General features: G+C 33.7%; 1 protein-coding gene across 2 annotated transcripts in view; it reads left to right on the forward strand.

Moving 5' to 3' along the window:
- The first annotated feature begins 793 nt into the window (after window positions 1-793).
- Window positions 794-22963, forward strand: part of LOC119837560 (facilitated trehalose transporter Tret1-2 homolog) — a 44490-nt gene continuing 22320 nt past the window's right edge. The window contains exon 1 of one of the 2 annotated variants that reach the window (XM_038363181.1): window positions 794-920. The gene's annotated coding sequence lies outside the window, so the exon portion shown is untranslated. Of the gene's footprint in view, window positions 921-6439; window positions 6530-22963 lie in introns of those variants that run through there. The other variant, XM_038363180.1, reaches the window with a different exon arrangement.

Raw genomic sequence — 22963 nt, forward strand, 5'->3', positions numbered from 1 at the left:
ATATGTAAAATGCTGAGAATAATATAATTATTGTATATTTGATGAAAATCTTTTTACCTTTACCAATCTAAACCGATTTATACTCCTACTAATATTATAAATGCGAAAGTTGAAGTAAAAGTTGTTTGTTACTCTTTCACGCAAAAACTACTGAACCGATTACAATAAAATTTGGTACGTAGACAGCTGGACAACTGGAATAACATATAGGCAACTTTTTAACCCGACATTCCTACGAGATATGGACTTACGCGGGCGAAACCGCAGGGTGCAGCTAGTTTATTCATAAATAAAAACTTGTAGAATTAAAGAAATAACTAGAATAATTTACGCCTGTTCTCAATTTAACGTGTATAATTATAGACATAAATTATTTTGAATATTAATAAACGTAAATTCCGTTGTACACCAGTGCAGCACTAAAAGTGTGATTTATCCAGGGTTGCCTAACCTACAATTGTATAAAATATTGTTATGTTTCGGTCCACATAGATAGGCACTATTGCTGAAGAAATAATAGTATTATGTATTTGTTATACACGTTTTTTGTCTTCAATGGAAAAAAAAATAAAACAGAGCATATAAGACAGCTAAAAGGCTAAACTCAAAAAATACAATTTCATAACATTATATAGCTTTATGCCTTGAATCTATGCTACTTTACTTATATATCATGAGTTATAACAATAATTCTTTGCCAATGCAATCGACATTTTGAACGCTTGACAACCCTATTTCCATCGACAAACCGGCACATCCCTACTATCACTGCGCTCACTCGAACGCTCGCTCCTCACTCCGTTATTTTTATATTTAATTCTGGATTCAGTTTTGTTGCGGGGAATTGTGCTGCTTGCGATTATTGTGATTTGTATTTGTTTATTATTGTTTCAGTAGTTTTCTATTCATTGGATATGTAGGTATGTATGTTTGTTTATGTGTCATTAATACTGTTATATGGGTAAAATTATTATAAGACGTAGCATGCAAGGCTTGCTATTCATTTGTATATTGTTGACATCCTACTAATATTATAAATGCGAAAGCTTGTAAGGATGTGTGTGTGTTTGTTTCTCTTTCTCGCAAAAACTGCTTAACCGATTGCAATGAAATTTGGTACGTAGATAGCTGGACAACTGGAATAATATATAGGCAACTTTTTATCCCGATTTTCCTACGGGATGAGGACATACGTGAGTGAAACGCGGGGCGCAGCTAGTATGTCATAATTTCGTTGTTTGCACTTAAAATTTCTAGTTGAAATTTATGGTTTTTAATTAATGTCACAAGCAAAAATACATTTAAAATATTGGATTATATTTTAAATTGCAACGACTAATGTGTTGTTTAGTTAAAAACTACAAATTTTAACAAGAAAAAATATGTTATATTAAAATCATCAGGAGATATAAGATACATTTTTCAATATTGTTAGTGAAATTCAATACAGGATTTCTAGAGAGTAAGGTACTACTAAGTACACAGTAAAAGCAGGTGACGTCGAAGGTTACAACTAGTATTCGAGTGTAGAGTTTATTGAACTTAGATTGAAGGCGAAGGTCTCTCACAATAATTATTTTGAAGAAAAAATTAACCATCTATAAATTGTCAGAACTATACCAAATTTATATGGACAACATGGTAGGTACCCGCTTTCATATAAACAAAGAATCATAAAAAAACGATCCACTCAGTTAAAAGTTATGGGGTAGCAAACAAAAAAATAGAATTGAAGCCTTCTTTTTTGAAATCAGTTGTAAAATTTAAAGTAACTTAATATATTTTTAATCATCATTACATATTAGGCCTTAAGCCAAGTTTTGATTCTTCGACATGTGGATCATCATCATCATCAATTTATTTCTTGCACGCTCTACCGGTCTCGAACCCCCGACTTTTCGATTGAAGTCCAAGATCCTAACCACTGAGCCACCACTGCTCCATAAAATATCCTACAATCAAATAATACACATACAATAAAATACATCTCACAACAGTAACTCCTTTATAGCTTTATTAGTAACTAAGGCCGATAACACACTTGGCGTTTATATTCAAAACATGTGTGTATGAATAATAAATTATGTCTGATCTTTCATTCAATTAAACATGTTTCGACTGTTACAATATACATTAACATAATTTATGAAACGTTACGTCTTGCGATGTATTATTCCTTGCAAAATAGTTCCCGCCGAACCTAGATAGTTCAAATAATATGATTATACAGAACATCCTACTTTTATAACAAACTTCAACCGTTTTGTAGTATTTACGTTAGAGATTGACAAACACATCTGATTTAAAACTAGTTCTTACAACGCTTTACAATATTTTTACTGCGTTAAATGACAAATTTTCAAAATTTCCTCTTAACACTACTTCTTTAGAAATGAAATCCTTAATAACGAATGTTTGGGTTCACATTTTAAACTAATAAGGAAATATTTGTAAATCAATGTCAAGGTAAGCTTTGATATTCCAAGAAAAAAGAATACTCGTAGATACTAAAAACTGTTTCCATGGAATTGTGACACCGGTTGATTTATATGAATAAAATGTATTTTTTATTTACAACTGTTTTTTATTAATATAGATAGGTTTATTCACAACAAATATTCATTCAAAGAAAGCGTGTGAACGCGTTTGAACTTTACTCGTGATTTGAATATTAAGAATAAAACAGTAAATTCAGATAGAACAACAGTTTTTTTTATTTGAATGAAACATGCTTTTCGTTTGTTTCTATGCTATTTGATTTATTAATTACTCAACTGCACAAGAGCCACTTTTTGCGTATGTTTGTATCATGTTTTTTTTTTTTGTTCTTAGACTTTCTCTGTGATCTCTCAGTCGTACTAAAGTTGCACTTTCTACGCTTCTTTCTCTTGAATTATTATTCTTTGAAGGCACGAACTACAAACGTCAATTGAGATGCCAGATAACTAATTAATACAGCTTTTTTTTTCTTTCTTTGTCAAATTATTTAAGCATACATTACTATTGGTTCAACTGACTACTATTCTCCGTACTTTCTCCCCATTGTCTGTTATTCCTTCTTCAAGACAGACAATCGAATATTATACTCAACTTCTTTGTACAGCTTCAAAATACTAAACGAAATGAAACATACGTTACGATACGGGACTATGAAGACACAAATTATCAATAATATTAATTATATGCAGAATGAGTCATGTATCGGAGAATTTTATTGTTCAAATGAAATAGTTTTTTACCAATTCATTAATGTCATCTACCTCGTTATTTAATTTATCGATTTTCTCATGTGCTTATTGGTTGTTATTATTATGAGAATATATCAAAAACCAGTTATTAGCTTTGGTATTTTGTGGGAAACAGTTTGATTTTTATTATTTTTATTTATATAATCACGTGATTTTATTAATTTCGACCTCCGATTGCCTTTGTCATTTTGATGGCGACTTTATTATTGTATTATTATATAATGTGCACTAAAAACATCTATTTTTGTTTATAAAACACGTTATTTTGTATGAGGGATTATGATAGGAAAGACCAAATTTGTTGCGTTTATATCATTCTGAGCTAGAGGCTCACCTGCATGGAGAGACCATGAAAACCCCTGTAAATTCGTTAACCACTTTAAAATATATAGTACGGGATAAAGAAAGGACTAACGATTTTATTTTATTATATTATTGTTAATTTATTATTATAATTTTTTTTAATTGCCCATAAGACTGCCTGCCTATGTGCGTTTCGCTATAAAATATTTTGTAATTTACCTAACGGTTGCCTGGTAGAGATGGCTTTTAGCCATAAGGCCACCATTTGCATACTAGTTTTAAGTTGCTTTTGTTAAGCTTACCTATGTTTTATTTTGTAAGTGTGTAATAAAGAATAAATGAATAAATAATAAATAAACGATTGGAATTAAAAAATTACTGGGAATGATGAGAAGGAGGTTTCACAGATCGTAGGTCACGTTCAAAATTAGTATTAAATACGAAACTGTTTCGATTTTGCCATCCACAGTTGGTAAATCGTTCGGGTTTTTACAGTAATCAGTTTGGAGTATATGCAATGCTTACAATTAATTTAAACATCCATTAAACTGGGTGATCGATATCTAAAACAGAAATTGCGTCAAACACATAATATTTCCATATCCATTCTTCATATCTCTTCTCTCTTTAGCTATCTAACTCTGAACGAACTATTCAAAACGGACCTGTAGTTCCTGAGATTAGTGCGTTCAAACAAACAAAACAAACTCTTCAGCTTTATAATATTAGTATAGATAAAGAATATTGGTAGTAAGCAGGCAATAAAATAATTTTAAATGTGCTTCCTTACCACAATTTGTAATTTACAATCGACGTTCAACAGCTTCGTTCATAAAACGCCGAAGCGTTGCAAATTCGCAATGTAAAACTGATTACGCGATCTTATGCTATCTACAATTACGAAACGAATATTACCGCTCCAATTACGATACACGCAACTTTGATATCAAATTACAGGCAGTAAAGATTAAATTGCCATGCAAATATTTGGCGGCAATTGAGGTCGAGGCCACATACCGGCACGTTAACCCTTTAAGGGGTTATTTTTGTAAAAATTGCATTGAATTCTCTTAAATATTGTAACACTAATTTGTTAAGTTTTAAATTTATTATTGTTAATGTAACGAAGTGAAAGTCGTTGATGAAAAGTTGTGGTAATCAGAATTCGACCATTTGAAACATACGTAGATGTCTTAATTATAGGCTTTAATAATATATCAATAGATTGAAATGTTTGACGAAAGTTAAAATAATATATTGTATTATTTTTATCATTACGTTTTATTGTGGTGATATACAAACAGATAATAAAAAAAAACTTAAAACTAAACCAGCACAGAGGGCGGTCCTATCACTAAAGAGTTCTTTTAAGTTACTTCTTTTCTAAGTTAGTAAGTTAAGTAGAGAGTAGGTAACTTTTTACCTTCTTACATAAATACTAAAAATGATATAAATATGCGTTCATATATCTATCCCTTTATATCACATTTCTTTATAAACATACCTAAATTTTGCTTAAAAATTAATAAATAATACATGTTTTGACTAGACAGTACTTATTTCGTTATCTGTGGTAATCATGAAAATTTTAGACTTTTTGTCTTTCTTTCTGGGCTTGCCCTTTATTTTAGATTTTCCTCCATTATTAAGAATATAAATAAATTAGAAAACATGAAATCGTTTTAAATTATCGCAATTACCTGACATAATTAAGCCTTTCTTCTTTAAAATTACGAACTACGGATTATACCTAGGCCTATTTAGTATTAGTATTAATATTTAAAACTTAAATATACGTTGTATCGTAAATACAATAATCCCTATATAATATATATAATAACAAATTCATTCATACAGAGTTCAGAACTCTCCCAAGCCGACCCTGAAAATATTAAAACTCTAAGTTACGCACGGCCAGCTCTATTATCTACCACAGACTATACAAATATCTAACACGTATCTATCAGGAAGTTATCAGAAGCTCATAGCGACATTGTTAAGGTTATGTTTTTTGGACAAGGGATAAGTACCTACATCAGGTCAGAGTTGATGTCTGTCACTAATGTCATAAATGCAATGTAAAATATGTTATCTTATTAATATTAATATATATTATGTATCACACTGTTTGTCCGCGATGGATTCCTTAACTACTCAACCGATTTAAATCAAATCTGCACACTATGTGCAGTTTGATCCAATGTAGAAAATAGGATGGTTTTTATTATTATTATATTAGTATATATTAGTAGACAGTATTTTATATTAGGTCAGCTCGCATAGGGGAAGTACTACAGCCCATAGAAGACCGACGTGAAGTAGTAACATACGTCTTCGTTAAGTGGGGGTGCCGTTGGCCCGTTTCCTTCCCTCTCCCTTCCCAATACATTCCTTCTTTCCAGTCATTAATTCTTTCCTTATCCCTTACTCCATAAAAGCGAGCAGCGCATTTGTAGAGGCACTACCTCTGCGAATTTCCATTATTGGTAGAGAGCGCTTACCATCTGGCGACCACCAGCTTAGTTGCCCGCTCTGACATAACAAAATATTAATTTAGTTGAAATAACTAATAACACTCTTTAATGATTAAAGCAACAAAACTGTGTTACTTTAATATATATAATTACGCTAAATATATATGGCCTCCTACTGCCAAATGTGAATTTGTGTTGATTGTTTTGTCCTTCCTTCACAAACTATACCCGGCGATCAACTAGTCATTTCTAGCTAAATTATTTCCCTTAAAACTCTTTTATGTGTACAAAATATAACATAATAAAGGTTATAAATATAATTAATTCTATGTGAAGGTAGTTTTATTATTTTTGTATGTGTTGGTAATAACATCGACGATTAATATTGCCTCAGTCTGACCGTGATCGCCGTTAGAGAAACACGTTTAAAATGTATGTGCTGTGATTGTGTTCTATATTTGAATATATAATATTTAAATAGTAGTCTGAAGAAAGTTGAGATTTGTGAGTACTTATTTATCAATAATCAAATTATATTTGCTTATAGTTATAGGGGTTTTTTCTATATGTATAATTATGACTACTACTATAGATATACATAATACCTTCATGCATATGTATGTAGTGTAACCTGTACAAAGAATATTGTCCCAAAACCAATACTATTAGCTAATTATGCGAAAATTCTTGATTCTTGAGAATAAATAATAATAATTATAAGCAAGTAATCAAAGTTCAGATTATACGGATTTAAAAAACTCTTACACCATTAGCACACTTCATCTTCACTGAGTGGTGTAAGTCATATATGTAAAACGTACGAAGCCGGGGCGAACAGCTAATCAAACATAAAAAAAAAAACCTTTCATTCGCGAGCCCTCCTGCAGCAACTTCTTGCTAGTATATATATTATTTATGACTAAATATGAATGACTTATTGCGTCATATAAATTTGTCTCTAAGATGTTACGAAATCAACTTAAGATTAATTAAGATTAATGATAGAGGCATTCAATATGAGATTCTGATGAAAAGTCATGTCCAGTACGGAACCTAAATGAAAATAATTGCTGTAAAACTAAAGTGGTTTTATTAAGTTCATAAAAGTATATGCGGAAGTAAAAGGTTTTTCGCCCTACGTTAAAATTAATTACTGACCTTTACGAAGGCCAATTTTATAGTATTATTTGTTATTGTAAAGGTTTTAAACCATTCATGTGTTTATCGCAAGGAGAAAGTCTAACACTGAGTCTATTATATTGATATATGTAAAATGAAAAGAGGAATTGGAAATAGACATCTTTAACCGTATTAAATAGCAAAACTATATCTTTTTTGTTGTATCCTTTGCGTCTCAGGAACAATAAATCGCTTTATCTGTCCCTGTGTCTCTTTGTATGCTTAAATCTTTAAAATTACGCAATGGATTTTGAAGGGGTTTTTTTTAATAGATAGAGTCATACAAGGGGAAGGTTTATAGATATAATAACTATTAAACTACTCCGATTAACGCGTGCGAAGCCGCGGGGAAAAGCTGTTTTTTTTTATAAATTACGAGATAACATTAAACGTAAAATAATAAGTCATCGAGTAACACACAATGGTACACGCAATACAATAAATTATATTTATAACTATTTGTGTTAAATCATTCAGTAATTGCAATTGTAAAACAAACAAATAAACAAAAACTACATTCCTGTTTCCAAGGTCGCCGTCTATTTTTATATAATTTCCATTGACAATAAACAAAAATGTAGCATAGACACAAAAAATTCCACTACTGCGTAAATAATGTGAAACAAAATTTCGACCTCCCGTTGTTAATGAAATCAGTCGCTCTAATTATAGAGTTGGCAAAAGGAGAGATATCTCTCCGTACGGGCGGCCAGGAAATATTGAAACGAATAATTAATGACATATAAAATACTCGTCGGATGATGGGAATTGAGAATACTATAAACTGGCGAAGCTTATGATATCATATAAACAACTATTTACCTTGAACTTGGCCTTAATTTTAAAATTGTCTATCAATAAAAAAAATTCGACCTATATTCTAAACATTTTCGATTCGGTGGAGTTCGGTTAAGAAATTGAGAGCATAAAATTTTAATTTACTAATAATCATCAGCATCAAGCAGTGATGACTCAGTGGTCGGACCTCAGACTTCAAAATCGATAAGTAGGGGTTCGAGACCGGGCGAGCGTGCAGGATATAAATTGATTTTTCAATTTATCTGCGCATGGGGATAACATCACCACTGCTTAAAACGGTGAAGGAAAACATCGTGAGGAAACCGGCATGTCCAAGAATCAAAAAAGTTCGACGACATGTGACATCTGCCAACCCGCACTTGGCCAGCGTGGTGGATTATGGCCTGAACCCTCATAGGAGGCCTGTGTCCCGGCAGTGGGAACATATGTGGGCTGTTGATGATGATGTTGATGAATAATCATCAGTTCGTTTCTCAATGCACATCATCTATGGTCTAAATATCGACACGATTTAGAACGTAACTATGCGTAATGCCTAGGTACAGATTGAAATTAAAAATCCGAACATTATATCAATTAGTCAGCGAAATTTAAAATAGTTTAAAACTAAATTATGATGTTTAAATCTAGGTATAGTTTTGAAAAAGACGTGTTGAATAGAACTAATATAGTCTAATAGTTAAGTTTCATGTTGGATTATAAGGATAAACACAAAAACTATTTGATTGATTTTAATAATTCTGCCATCAAGAGGATGCTATGTTATTCGTGTGTGTAATTTTTATTCTGGGGGATAAACTGAGAAGCGTCGACTGGCAGAAGCCGCTATGTACCTACCTTTGTATTTTTATATTTGTTTCTGTTATGTTAATAGCTTATGTATTTATATATACGAGTATATTGAACTAATGTAGTCTTGTATATACAGTGTCCTAGTATTATAGTGTCCTATTTTTTATACGTTCAATGGTTCAGTGGCGATAAAGCAATGCACAAGCTGATGGAATGATTTTAACGTTTATAATATGATTGAGTATCTAATGTTTATATTTTAGTGTTCATGGTTATATTATCTCTCTAACAATAAATGAATTTTATTATACAAAAGGTTACTGACTTCTTTGTAAGATTGAATATAAACTGTAGATTACATTTAAGGTTGGTGCCAAAAATTCTAGTGATTTTAATCGAATCACTGTTGATAGGGAAGTCTTAGCTATATAGCGGTCAAATTTGTTTGTAGTGATCTTAAATGAATGTTCGTGTTACAGGCTAATAATATCACAATATAAAGAGTGAAGATACAGTAGTACAACTCCTTTGATGTTGTAATAAAAAAATTATATCTCGATTGTCATATCTCATTGTTTAATAATATAACAATGATGAAATCTACATTAAAACATGTACGTGGTAGCCCCTGAATTATGTCCCGATCTGCTAACAACATGACGTATGTAGCTCGGGCTTGTTCCTCCCGCGTCTCGCCCTTTGCTCCCCGCACGATTGACTTTTACGACTCTATGTTATGTCGTTTATTGACTGTGATATTAATTATTAAATAAAAACTCATACGGGTTACTTAATAACGGCAGCTGCATAGTGTTTTTTTGTCTGTATGGTTGTATAGCAGCACAAAAACTTACTGGGAAAAATTTGATGCAGTTTTTGTAGCGCGTGTGCTCAAATGTAAGCATAGGATGTATTTTACACGAGTTGTAACTATTTGCCTTATGCAAAAAAATTATGACAAAAATTTTATATTGTACAATAAATCTGTTATTTGTAAAATATTTAGTTCAAGTTTACAACTAATGTTTTGTAAAACTATCATTTACTTAAAAAATCAATTCATTAAATTATTTTTACCACAAGCTACAGAACCCAAGAAATCTATGATACCAATTTAACTATTAAACACAAAGATTAAACACGGAAATAATATTATACACCTATTGTTAAAATACATATTGATTTGTTTATGTTTTTTACTGTTCCACGAATTTCTTATTAGCGTAACGTTTCCTTGTTAAGCGTTAAATAGATTTTCAGTTTCTTTTCGTTTTATAAAATACATGCAGACAGCTATTTTCGACAATTTTATTCGTATATACTTCTATATTATTCTATATTAAGCCTATAATATTATAGGATTGATTAACATACGAATTTTTTGGTAAGTCGGGTTCATTTTGGCGTCCTGTGGTGGCCATCTTGCCTTAGTGACATCTGTCAAAAATAAGTTTTATTATAAAGTCGTGGAAAGCTACACGATTCAGGAATGAATAGCATGCATATATGTATTACAAAATTTTATAAACAAAATAAGTAGGTGAGTTATCGTAACATTATTGTATATCAAATTATTATGTAGTTTCTTTTGTATCGATATTTGTACCGGTTTTTAACACACAATAACGTGTTTCATATTCACTTCATATCTATTTATTATTTAAATTAATCGAGATGCCTGGTAAATGTTATATTTGTATTTCATATAAGAGTCAGGCAAAATAAATAATCAGTTATTGAAATGGAAAAAGGATTTCCAAGTAAACTTTTTTTATCAAACGACATTTAACACTAGATTCACACAAAAAGGTCATAACGCTACCTATTTTTAGTTAAATCGCATAGTACATACAAATATTTACTCCGTAGATTATATTTTTATCAACTTCAAAGTTAATAAAAAAAATGTCACTCAAATAAATAAAGGAAAATTCCATTAACGCCAAATAATAGGCACTAGATTATGTTATAGTCGGCAAAGGAGCTGGTGGGTCGGCTGATGGTAAGCGCCACCACCGCCCATGAACATTAATTGCAGAGGAGTAAGGTTTTTTTCGGGCCTTACGCTCTAGCAAATGGATTGCCGACTTTAAATAGTAGGGGAGGGTTTGGGATAGGATTAGGAAGGACAAGGAAAAGGAAAGCACTAATGCACCTACCGTACGAAACACAATAGCAATTGCATACTACTATTTTACGCTGATTTTCTGTGATAGTGTGGTACCTTCCTCAGGCCCAATTCGTGCTGAAGTGTTCTCGACTCCCACACTCACAGAACTTAAGAATTTATTCAGTGTTCAGTTAATGCTATCACAGTAAACTCTGAACATAACATATCTAATTACCAACACAGTAATGACTTTCTATAACATGAATTATGAAGAACTAGCTGCACCCCGCGGTTTTACCCGCGTAAGTCTGTATCCCGTAGGAATGTCGATATAAAAAGTTGCCCATATGTTATTCCAGTTGTCCAGCTATCTACGTGCCAAATTTCATTGCAATCGGTTCAGTAGTTTTTTCGTGAAAGAGCAACAAACACACACACATCCTTACAAACTTTCGCATTTATAATATTAGTAGGATAAAACTAAAGTCCCGACTGTTTAATTTTATTTCTATGATAAAGGAGGCATCACAGCAGACCTGTCACCTGGTGGTAAGTGATCAGCGTCACCCATATCATCGCCATAAACAACATCGCCAAAACATTGCGAATATGTTTTAAGTAGGAATACGCTTTTTTAAAGGTCAGATCGAAAACTTTTTGGATTTATTGTAATAGTCTTTAATTATCTTTAATTTGATATCAATACTGTAAGGATGAGAAAAACCATTCCATTTTTTTAATTCTTTACGCCATTTTGATAATTTGTATAGCTTATTATATTATCACAACTCTATTGATTACAACGACACCTCATATGTCGAAATCTGTCCAGCGGTTTGGGCTGTAGGACGAACCAATTTCTATTGACAAACATAGCCACATATGAACAATATAAATACGCTTGAAAAACATAACTCCCCTCCTGTCGGGTCAGTTAAGAATTATCATAGTTTACTTTTATTTTTATGACTTTTACATCAGTTCATTTTGACAATATTTACAATACGCTATTTTCTTTATTCTTGCGTCATTTTTGTTATTGATAATATATCATTATCTACTGTGTACTCTTGTTTAGCGATGTGTACTTGGCAGTGCGTCTCCTTCAGTGAGCACTGTTTAACTATATTATATTAATTAAACAGTGCTTACTGAAATTATTTTATAATATATTATATCAGTTATCATACCACACTTCGAGAATATTGTATACGTCGTTTATCAACCGGCATTGTATGATACTATGTTCCATCGTCTGATTAATCTTATCTCTTACACCTTAAAAGGCAACGCATTTGCTGAAGTTCTCCGCTCATGGGCGGCAGTGATCGCTTACCATCCAGCGAACTACCAGCTCAGTTGTCCGACCTAAGATAAAAATTAAAAACAAGGTAACCGAACCCGGTTATATCCTGGAAAACAAAATTCGATAACATATACATCTCTCGTAAACAGGATTCAAAACTTTTTCAATGGTTTGAATAATTTAAATTAAACTAATGTTATAGGATGTCGATTTGCTAGATGACTTTTGGTAATAGGATGACCAGGAGATACAGGCATTAATTTATTAGAGTAACGCTCAAAGACTGATATCGCTCAATTCTAATTGAGCAAAAGATAGCTCTGTACGCCTTGTGATCCATTGCGACTTGATGAAAATTGTTATATGGCTGTAAAACGCCCACGACTTGTTGTCAAGGCTAGCATTTTGTATGTGGTAGTCGAGCACGCTTTGCCACGAATTGGGCCAGCTCGCACCGGGGAAGTACCGCACCCCCACAGAAGACCGGCATGAAATAGCATTCTGCTGTGTTTCGTTCGGTGAGTGGGGGAGCCGGAGGCCCATATCCTTTTCCTTCCCTTTCCCAGTCCTTTCCTTTATTCCTTTATCCTAATCCTCTCTTAATCCCTTCCCAATTTAAAGTCGGCAATCCATTTGTAGAGGCGTAAGGTCTGCAATCGACCTTAACCTTACGCCTCTACAAATGTCCATGGGCGGTGGTAGCGTTTACCATCAGTCGTCCCACCAGCTCCATTGCCGACTGTGACATAAAAAAAAAAAATATCAAAATTCTTACCCGGGTTGTACTTATTATTCTGTAGTCCGGACTGACACAGTCTAGATGGAGCTGGCTCATAAGTACCGAAAAATATTGCACCTCAATTTTTATGCGATCATCTTCAAATTCCAGCACCTGTAACACTTCTAGTATTTACAGGAGGTGGTGACCAACATCAGGTAGACCTTTGCTTGCCATAAAATTGCCCTACTGATGCTATGAAAATGCATCTTAACAATAGGTCAACCCTGTGTCATATTGCTTAAACCGATATCGATCAATCAATCAAGAAATTATTTCCAGCGGACATTTTTATTGCTTCCTATTCGACCTTGACGCATTGTGGCAAAGAGAAAAACCCATAACGCGTTCTGAACATTAATTAGTTTATCATAACAACGGATGATGTAACAATTTTGAATACATAAGTCGATTCTGAGTTGTCACAGCTGCCGCGGCAAGCACGAATTTCGCAACGTGGATCTTTTACTGTGACCTTAACTATTTTTCCGCGCTATGACCGTTGGTCTCTAACATAGTAACATAATGTTTAACATAATATATTATACAGATTATTAATTAAAAAGCCGGGTCACGTAACGTCGCAGGAACCGCCGGGTGACTGATAAATAACCCGCAGACGTCAAATGACCACGTCACACACACACAAACACAAACATTCACACACACTAATAGAAAAGATTTATATTGTTTGTTTCTTTCCATGGAATAGGCTCCGAAACTTATGGACCGATATTATAGAAATAGCATAGCTTTGTTTAAAAATTCGTCCAAACGATATGTTAATACACTATTGAAAGACTTTCCATCCAGATCATATCCCATTATTTATTGTCCCATTGAATACATTATTATCTTCTCATAGCATACATACATACATACATGTTCCGTTCCCTCAAATAAAAGCGCGATACGCAACTACGACCTTTGAGTATTTATAGAAAAACATAAAATAGGAATGGACTGCACATTACGTCGACAAGACAATGTGTTTTTTATGTCGTGTGATTTTTACGTTCATTTTTGTTTGATCTATCTATCATTTTTTGTAACAGTTCGCATTTACGATAGAAATAATTAATAAATTCGTATTCGGTATAATATATCGCGAATATGGGATTGGTACCTGCCGAAAGAAAAGTAGCTAATTCATTTATACTAGTAATATAAAGTTTGTTTGTTTGAACGTGCCTTTAAACCCTAGTCTAATACAGTATGTTACGTATAAATGTACATGTGAAGCTAATAAAAGCGTCTAAAAAAACACAGATAATTACGCAGTTAATACACAATTTGAACTGAAATTAACTCAAATAAGAATCTTGCCAAGCTCGTGCACGGGGAGCGCTGCCGCTGCGCCGGCGCCGCGGCCGCGTCGGGGGCGTGGCGTGACGTAGCGATATTAACTACCGAAACTCACTTCCACAAAGACTATCGCGCAATTTATCTGAATTACGTTTATCAGATCATCAGATGGTATATTGTGCTGTGGATATCCATTGGACATTGTGCATTTGAACTTGAACGAATCCTTTTATATTCACTCAAAATTTGTTGATGACGTAGCAGCTCCTTCTAGAACTTCGATGACGTCATCCTTTCCTTGCCATGCACCAAGTAAGGAACCGCGTGGTCCATTACACCCCGTTAGTACTGTCGCGTCTGATGAACAACAATCGGATAAAGATTTATTTAACACGTCCATAAATAAGTATAAATTAAATATATTAGAACTGTCGAGCGATTAAATAAAAATTATATTCTATTTTTGCATTTTGCATTACTTGTTAACATGTAATAATTTGGGGAAAACCTGTTAAACAGATACTAGTTTTATATATGCCGTTAAACCCGTTTTGCATAGTTACAACTAGTTCTAACTAGACAAAAGGCATTGTAACCTTATTATAACAGAAAACGGGTTTGGATTATAACATAAGAATATGAGAAACAATATCAATGAAGAGAAAAAATATCAATTTTTCTTTGTTTTCTTTGAGTGTTACGACTTATTCAAAAACAATTTTAAAATGAATTTTACTTTTAGGAAACTGTCTTGATTTGTTTATTGTTATAACAAAATACGAAAACACCAAATATATAGGCAGGTATTCATCGTGATGCATCAGCATTTAATGTCACGCAACTATAATGTTTTATATATATTTATATTGTTCCATGAATCACAATTTTCGAAAGCTTGCAATTTCGCGAAATACATTATAATCTGACAATTTTTCAATCTTACAGCGACATGTATATTGAAACTTGTAAGCATTTTATTATATATATTATTTCATATGGTGCAAAAATAGCAAGCAAGCGAAATAAATTAGATTTGATTTCATTTAGAGTCAAATACTTTAGCATACATAACTACCAAATTAACTGTTATCGTAAATTTATTGCGCATATAATTTACTAGCTGCGCCGCGCGGTTTCACCCGCGTAAGTCCGTATCCCGTAGGAATATCGGAATAAACGTTGCCTATGTGTTATTCCAGTTGTCCAGCTATCTACGTATCAAATTTCATTGCAATCCGTTTAGTAATTATTGTGTGAAAGAGTAACAAACATAAACACATCCTTACAAACTTTCGCATTTACAATATTAGTAGGATAGGACTAGTAGAATTAGTAGGATAGGATAGGATAGAATTTTACATCCTTGCATACAATTCGAATGTGTTCAGTTTTCAACTATGACTTGTCAAATGAAAATAACCTTGATTTAAATTAAGCCTTTCTTAGTATTCGTTAATTAGAGCACGGTCCATTGCCTGATCTTCCGGGTTCCAATTTAGATGCAAAAAGTTTGACGCATTGATTAGTATTGCACATTAAGCTTGCTTGACCAAAACATAAAAAGGTGAGAAACTAATGCCTCGTCTCGGTTATTCGTCTGTCTGTCTGTTGTATAACTGCAAAATATACCTGCTGGTGAAGTTTGTAATCCAATTAGCGTGATTCTTTCCGTTTTTGATATGAAATTATTGTCATTTAGACCCATTTTAGAATAACAGGGGTACTGCCCTCCACACGGACGTCGGAGGGAGGGAATATAATTATTGAATCTAGTGTGCAAACGCGTGGCGACTGATAAAACTAATATTCTAATTAACAATATTATTTGCACAAACATGTCATACGATTCTAATGAACTCGAGCACGCGACTCTGATAAATATTAAATATGTCATTACTGATTGCCGTATCAACATGATTGTTTATAATAAAATAATGTGATTTAGCAAAGCAAATAATTAGCAAGGTTCGTTGCAAAATTAGACCTTACCCAGGGTTACTAGGACGAAAATAAATTCAATACATTGTAGCTACGTGGTAAATATTTAAATATACTTATTAAGTTGGTAACCTTCTAGTTTTATGATATTGTGGCCTCTCTAGAAAAAGCCAGTTTATTACATCACTTTCCTATTTATAAAGTAATAAGCTACCTACCCTTTTTTTAATTTGAACCTCCTCTGGATAGTAATTAATATTTAGTTTAATATAAATTTAAATATAATTACATGCCCATAATATTCTAACATTACGTATTTTATGTGTATTTGAGATATTATATTATATATTACTAATTTAAACTTTTTTGTTTATAATACTTAAGCTGTTCTCCCCGGCTTCGCCTTGGTATATATGTAGTCTACGCCACTCAATGAAGATGCAGCTATCTAATGGTGAAACAATTTAAAAAATCGATCTAGTAGTTTTTGTGTGAAAACATTACAAATTTACAAAAAACGTAAACGTCACCTCTATAATATTAATTTAGACTATATTTCTATACATGATAAATCATCTTATCAATAAGGAAGGAAGAAAGAAATGCTGTTCATTGCAATTTCATTAAAATCAACATGATTAATCAATCGATTCATAATTATTATATTGTTTGAAATATTATTAATTAATACTCAATTGTATTACAGTATAACGGAACTGTGTTATTAAAATGGATTTGTAATGTAAATACGACTTGTGGTCACCAAGAGTTCAAAATCCGATCATTATTAATCTATTGTCAAAAAACCATAAACAAAAGAAAGAAAAAATACACATTTTCCAATGAGGCAGCGTGAAAAAATTAAATATAACCTAAAAAATCACAATTATGTTGAGCAGGTGTTGTTTATTAATTGATTCCTAGATATATTTCCTACTTTTTTGTTGATTCTATGTGAAAACCAGTTTTATGATAGTATACAAAGTTTGAATTTAATCTATCCGTTAAAAGTGGGTCAGCATCGAGTCTAATGGTGGGTTTCCATGCTTGCCAAGGCTTGACAAGCATCCACAAGGCACAAGCGTCCACAAATCTCGCTTGGGATTTGGAGGTCGTTTACATGCTTGTGAATGCGTCAGTGTGCTACGTACATCCAAGCATGGCGGACACCGAACTTGTATCGGCTATTACGTTTGGTTTAACCTACTTTTATTTCAAATATAAACAAAGCAAAACAAAAGCAAATCTTTGGGGTTCCAGATACAGCTTTCGGTCTGGTAATATTCCAAAAACGATAAACTCTCTTCGTTCGACCAGCCACTCATTTTGAAGTCAGAACTAGACGTGCGTTCGTCGCGAGATCACAACGGCTACTAAGCGCGCGCCAACGTGTGAACGCGTCGCAAGCGCTTGCCGCAAGCACCCTTTGATCTGTGTCCAAAAACCGACACTAGACCGGATCGGAGACAAGCGTTCACAAGCTCACGCAAGCCAAGCCAAACACCCTCTTTACACGCTTGTGTTTGTAGACGCTTGTCAAGCCTTGGCAAGCATGGAAACCCACCATAAAAGAGTCGGTTACATACATACTAGCACACAAACATACAGGTCCACAACAAAGAAGGACAAAACACACACGCACACACGCGCGCGCGCATGCACACACACATAGACAAAATCAATGTAATAAAAGTATGTCCCTGAGTCCACCAAAAATGATCTAGTTTAGCTTGTGATGGCATGAGCTTGGCGTTTTCAACTAGAACCTAGATACGACTCACGGATGTTTTGCCCAATTACTAAATAACCAGCACTAGACAGTATTCTAACCTACACTGCTCTTCGATTTAGTGCTTTCACTCATTCGTGATCTCGAGATTCGGGATCCAGAGACCTCCAGGGATCGAATTTCTGATCCCTGGAGGTCTCTTGAGAATTCTCGTCTCCCCGTGACCACGCTCGCTGTAAAGTGTTCGAAACGTCGGGTTAATAATATAAAAAATAAATCGCGTTTAAAATCCGTTAAAATGTTTTTAATTTCTATAAGCATTTTTCAGATTTTCTTATATTAATCCGTATTTTAAAAGCACTGGCTATTATAACATACCTACATAATACTTTTCATTAAATATGGGCTAGCAACAGAATCTTTGTCTTATTCAAGACCACGATAAGAAGCTGCGTCAAAATTCTATATAAATATTATTCAAATTTATTTGATAACAATGATTAAAATAACTTTAAGCATACTTACGTTGCTGCCATGATGACAAATGAGCTTAAGTTGTTTGATTTGATGATTGTTAGATCAATTTTTAGTAAAATAAGCCACGTAAATAATTATATTCTGATTTACCAATAAACATTTTAAGTTCAGTTACATATGAAATTTATTAAAATCGATCAAGCTCTTTCCGAGGAGCAACGACAACGATTATACAACCAAAAAGGAGGAGCCAAATATTATTTAAAAAATAAAAATACACGGTATAATGATTGTATCAGCTAAATAGTCTCACTTGCTCTTATACAGAGTACGTGAGAAAATTATTGAATACTGGCGATCCTTAATGGAATATAAGATAAACTCATGTTATTAATATATTGTCACTGATCCTTTACAAGCGTACAGCTTGAATTAGTTATATATCTTTATATTGACCGCCTCCTTGGTACAGTGGTTAACGCGTGAGCGTAGAACCGAGGGGTCCTGGGTTCAATTCCCGGTGGGGACGCACAAAAAAAAATCTCGGTCTCGCAGGACACAGAAGGTTGATCGCCTACTTGTCTGTAAAGAAAATCGATCAGTGAAACAGATGTACATCATCTGCCCCATACCCCATTAGGGGACACGGGACTTCACATATATATATATATTTTTTTTTATGTCATAGCGAGCAGCTGAGCTGGTGGTTCGCCTGATGGTAAGCGATCACCACCGCCCATAAACATTCGCAAAGGTAGTACCTCTGTGAATGCGCTGCCCGCTTTTATGGGGCAAGGGAAAGGAAAGGATTAACGACTGGAAAGAAGGAATGGACTAGGACGGGTGAGGAAAAGGAAACGGGCCTCCGGCTCCCCCACTCACCGTACGAAACACAGTGGAATGCCACTATTTCACGCCGGTTTTCTGTGGGGGTGTGGTACTTCCCCGGTGCGAGCTGGCCCAATTCGAATATCTTTATAAGGTGGTCTATTCTTTATATGTATGTTACGGTCGAAGACAGAAAAACTCACAGTCAGTGAATAGTCAGCTCACAAAGCGCCAGATCGCAAAATTGTTATGTCTTTTTGAACACGCGTTGTAGCCGAGGTCCGCGACTCCCGTCAATGGGGAAGCCAGCGCGTCGATACCAGGGTAAACCGTCAGTATCACGCGTCCGTACGTACTGTACGTACGCACGTAGTAGCTTTCAGGTTAATATCGAGGTTCACCACAAAAGCACGTTGTGACAACCACGAAATGACATGACGCGTTCGAAGATGAATTGGTTACTATGTAATTGTTTGAGGATACATTTTCTATTTGTGAAGGAAGTTGCATGCGCACGAATCAAGTAATGAAATCAAAAGAAAATATTAAAATTAATATAACATAATTCAGTCTTGATTACCAGGAACAGATCTTTGCTAACGTAATGCAATGTGAGTACATTGTATTATTGAAATCATTTAAATAATAACTACAATTTAGGGCCTTGTTACTTCGATGTGATCTCTACCAGACAATCAGGGCAAAATTTACCATGAGAAATTATTGGCAGTTCTGGGAATATTTTAAATATTAACTGCAAGTTAGTAGCTAGGGAGGGATTTGACATATGTTATTCTAAATTCATATGCAACATTAAATAACATAATAATGTATAGATTCAAATATTCTATGGAGATATAAAGTTTGTAATTTCAAATGTTTGGAAGAAATCATCTCCGTCAGTGCCGAACCAATCATGAAGATTTTTACACTGATATAAAGCTACACTATTCAAGAATGACATTGGCTATTATTTTGTCCCGCGTTAACCCGGAGCGAAGCCTTGGCAAACAGCTAGTTTATGAGTGTTTACCGTTCTACGTCGATTCAATAATTATAAAACAAATTTGCTTTCTCTGTCCCTATGTCCCTGTGTATGCTTAAATCTTTAAAATTGCGCAATTGATTTTGATGTTTTTTCTTTTATAGATAGAGTGTTTCAAGAGAAATTTATATGTATAATAACATCTATCAAACTAATCCAAATTAACGCGTGCGTAAAACTAGTATTGGTATAAAAATATGAACACAGTGGGTTCCTAGGTCCTTCCTAGGTCCTAGGTCCTTCCTAAATCATACTTCTAGTTAAATCTAGTCCAGTATAGACATTGCTAGATAAGCAATATTTTTTAAACTACAATGCTACAGCCATCGCAAATCACTCAGTGTTTATGACACAATTGATCTTATTCATGGCCACTGTCAGTCGCTCGTAAATCGTTTCATGTAAATACATATTTAGCAAAATCATTTCCCAAAGCGTATATAGACAAACATACAGTTCTTTTTTGGACCATCCATCGATATCCCTTTCACGGCTAAACCAGATTACGTATGGATTTGGATGATGTTTGAAGTGAAAGAAGTTTTAGACCCATTGTCAATACTTGAAAACGTAATAGGCAGTATACGTATAGATACTGTAGGCATTTAACCATATGTGTCATTGTACCCACACATTTGTGTAAACTGTTGTTTAAAACGTGTCTTCAACCGAATTAAAAAAAGGGGGCTTCGAACGATTGTATTTTTTGGTCTTGTTCGGAACTTTCGATTGGTCGAATTAAAGATTTTATTAATATAATTTAAAGATAGATAAAAACTAGCGGCCCGCGGTTTCACCCGCGTTAGTCCGTATCCCGTAGGAATATCGGGATAAAAATTTGCCTATTTGTTATTTCAGTTGTCCAGCTGTCTAGTGTCTTTGCGTGAAAGAGCAGCAAACACAGACACATCCTTACAAACTTTCGCATTTATAATATTAGTAGGATAAGTAGGATAGGATGTAATAAAGATATATATTTTCAAGAACACTAGTAACAGCTAATTTAAGCCTAGAAGGGTTGGCATTGGTTTGCACTGTGTCAAGTTCCAATCAACTTGATAAGGAAAAATGCAGGTAATTGCATAGTTGCTTCATTCATAAAAATCATTACAAAGTATAATGGAGTTATTATAGAGTAAATAGGTTGCATAATTTATGAATAAGAGTTGTTTTTTAGGCGAACAACGAGTGGATTCTTTTCGGTTATCGTACAATCAGCCGATGTCTCTGTCGCTTTTTTCAAGTTCAAAAATCTTGTATAAGTTATCCACAGTCCCCTAAAGGAGCCCTGGAATAAGACTGTTACATTACTGTTATAATATGATTGACAATATGACTGTAATAATACATCCACCATCTAGGATTAGCTTCCATCTTTCGTTAGGTCTCTAATAGGTACTGGGAATGTACAATTCTTAACCTATTGAACAACTTTTCTATTTCCTAGCTCATTCTATATCTCAAACTTTGTACTATCTTAATCTATCTTTATCAAGGATCGGTGGCTATACATTAATTAAATAATTCTATATAAGGTCTGTCTTATTATCCTGATGAGAATCGGCAGGATTAAACAATTTCCTTACGTTAACGTACAAGAGCTCATGAGAGTATGATTTGATTCTATTATAAAAGTATGGTTGTAGAAGGAGAAATTTCGAAAGAATAGATCCGTGATCCCGGGTGGCCGAGAAGCTAGGCGTTGCTACGGTTTGGCAAAAAGCGCGGGTTTGAATCCCGCTTCGTAATCAATTTTTTTCTATTCTTTCAAAATTTCTCGTTTAAAAAGCATTTCAAGAACTAAAGATTAAAAAGTATGTCGTTAGTTTTTGAATCTACATTTATTATAATGACAGATTAAATATGACTAATCGTTCCCACAAGAAACCAGATCTTTAAAATGGTGTCTTTATCTAAATCTATCTACCTCATTAATGAATTATTTTATTGGGATACGGTTTAGCGCCAACTTTATTTTATTATTTAATTTCCAGTAATAAATAAGGAAGCAACGTTAACGCAATACGCTATTCATTATCCGTATTGTAATTATAATAAATATTTTTTAATAGTGCTTTATTACTGTAAGTTATGAAAACTATCATTTATTCAGTGGTGGTTTAATAACAATAAAAAGTTACATAAGCTTACCATTGGCCGTGACTTTGTCTCTATTGGAATATTTTGTCATTCCACGACTGATGATGGTGATGACTTGGATGGTCTTATTATCAGTATCAGATATTAAGTCTTGGTACTATGTCGATATATGTTAGGTGATGTATGAGAGATTTTTAGCATTTACTTTAAAAAAATACCTACAGTTAAAACCAGTTTTCCGTTGTAACGTTTGTTTCCTAGGTAGAACTAGTTCTAACCAAGGCCTTTGTTAGAAATACTCCTTCGACTCCTAGATCTGACGGACGTTTGGGAAAAAAACTTTCAGCATAGTACGTAACTACGATGTCGCAGTAATCTCGCAAGATAGATTTTTTTTTTTTTATGTCATGGTCGGCAATGGAGCTCGTGGGTCGCCTGATGGAAAGCGCTACCGCCGCCCATGACCATTTGAATAGGCGTAAGGTCTATTGCAGACCTTTCGCCTCTACAAATGGATTGCCGACTTTAATTG

The sequence above is a fragment of the Zerene cesonia genome, chromosome 28, assembly GCF_012273895.1.
Source record: "Zerene cesonia ecotype Mississippi chromosome 28, Zerene_cesonia_1.1, whole genome shotgun sequence".
NCBI classification, from domain to species: Eukaryota; Metazoa; Arthropoda; class Insecta; order Lepidoptera; family Pieridae; genus Zerene; species Zerene cesonia.